General features: G+C 31.2%; 1 protein-coding gene across 24 annotated transcripts in view; it reads right to left on the bottom strand.

The window, feature by feature from the left end:
• LOC106869633 (cadherin-23) overlaps positions 1–2,500 on the bottom strand; it is an 898,614-nt gene that overhangs the window by 208,007 nt on the left and 688,107 nt on the right. The window lies entirely within an intron of this gene.

Genomic DNA, 2,500 nt, shown 5'->3' with positions numbered 1-2,500 from the left:
GTTACGAAAATCCACGTCGAACGACCAGAGACTTGGCAGGGCAGACGGATTGTGATAAAAAAACAAACAAACTGGTGAACCACCTTTACACAATGGGCAAGGTTCAGAAACTCGCCAATATGACCAAAGACGCGATTCAAGAACTCGAATGGGAAGTGCTGCCTCATCCTCCATACTCTCCAAGAGTTGACGCCGTCAGATTTTCATCTCTTTCCACCGCTTTCAAACGCTTTGCGTAGTGCATCGTTAAAAATGACATGGAAGTGAAGGCTTGGCTGGATGAATTCTTTGAGCCAAAACCGGGAGATTTCTATCCCCAAGGCATCAAATATCTTACTGATCGATGAAAGGAAGTCCTAAACAACAATGGAGAGTATATTATTAATTAATGTGTTGTAGTTAATTAGTTTAAAAACTAAATTATCCCACAATCTAATACATACAAACCTTTCGTTTCAGTTAAATAGTAACTTTCCTGTATTTACTCTCGGATTTTCCTGTATTTACTCTCACGTTTTTCGGTTTCAGTATGTCTGTATGTATATGTGTGTCTGTATGTGAGTGAGTGTGTGTGTGTCTATATGTGTGTGAGCGTCTGCGTGTATGTCTACGCAGTTATACATACGGTATACCTCTATACATATACGTACATTTATATGCCCCTATATACATGTACACACATACACGCACACGCGCGCACACACATACATATATGTATATATGCATATATATATGTGTATATATATATATGTATATGTATATGTATATATATATATATATATATATATATATATATATATATATATATATATATATATGTATATATAGGTATATATATGTATATATGCATATATATGCATATATGAAATATGTATACATACCTGCGTATATTTGTATATATTTATGTATGCATATATATATATTCGTGTACTTGTTTTAGGTATACATGCGTATATATATACATACATACATACATATATAGACACAGACACATACTCACACAGACATAATAACGCATACACGAACCCTAAAGTTATGGATTTCGGCCATGTCATATATATTACATATTTCCTGTCACATAGATAAATCGCTGAGCGAATTTATAAAGTTGATAATGAGCGAGAAGTTTATATAATTGTTACCCACGGCTAGACAGGTGAAATGTAATATATGGGCTTTCATCTACTTTCTTTATAATTATGATTATAATCTAATGGTTTAATTGGTTTCAAATTCTCTTATCTTGTTATCGAGAACTGTATTGTACTCTAGTTCCGACGGGGTTCTTCATTGAAGAAGTTTATATCACATCTTCCTGTTTCTCATACAGTGTTTTCGTGTGTCAGGCTTTCTATAATCAAAATAGAAAGATAACACATGGACCTATCTATCTATCTATCTATCTATCTATCTATCTATCTATCTATCTATCTATCTATCTATCTATCTATCTATCTATCTATCTATCTTTCTATATAGATTACTGTTCTATTATAGGTAGGATCAGCAGAAATGTATCCCCTCTAGTGAAAGATAAATAACATTTAATACACACAGTATTTTAGATAAGAGTTATTCATAGTTTCATGTAGTGGAAAGAAAATAATTCAGCAGATTTCTATTTCACAAAGGCACAGTATATAAGTCTGCTGAATTATTGTGTTTCTACATCATGAATCTATTTGTAGCTTATATATATATATATATATATTATATGTATATATATATATATATATATATATATATATATATATATATATATATATTATATATATATATATATATATATATATATACAGACATATATATATATATATATATATATATATATATATATATATATATGTATATATATATATATATATATATATATATATATATATATATATATATATATATATACAGACATATATATATATATATATATATATATATATATATATATATATATATATATATATATATATATATATATATATAGGCGTAGGAGTGGATGTGTGGTAGGTAGCTTGCTTACCAACCACATGGTCCCGGGTTCAGTCCCACTGCGTGGCATCTTGGGCAAGTGTCTTCTACTATAGCCTCGGGCCGACCAATGCCTTGTGAGTGGATTTGGTAGACGGAAATTGAAAGAAGCCTGTCGTATATATGTATATATATATGTATGTGTGTATGTGTTTGTATGTCTGTGTTTGTCCCCCCAACATCGCTTGACAACCGATGCTGGTGTGTTTATGTCCCTGTAACTTAGCGGTTCGGCAAAAGAGACCGATAGAATAAGTACTAGGCTTCCAAAGAATAAGTCCTGGGGTCGATTTGCTCGACTAAAGGCGGTGCTCCAGCATGGCCACAGTCAAAAGACTGAAACAAGTAAAAGAGTAAAAGAGTAAAAGAGTATATATATAAAACAAAATGGAAATATAAGAAATTTATTGTGAATGAGAGGAAGAAGATATTTACATTCTTATCAAGAGGTGTTACCGGTTTCACTTATTTAAGC

The sequence above is a fragment of the Octopus bimaculoides genome, chromosome 22 (genome assembly GCF_046866305.1).
Source record: "Octopus bimaculoides isolate indiv1 chromosome 22, ASM4686630v1, whole genome shotgun sequence".
Lineage (NCBI taxonomy): Eukaryota > Metazoa > Mollusca > Cephalopoda > Octopoda > Octopodidae > Octopus > Octopus bimaculoides.
This window is presented reverse-complemented; position numbering and strand designations above follow the sequence as displayed.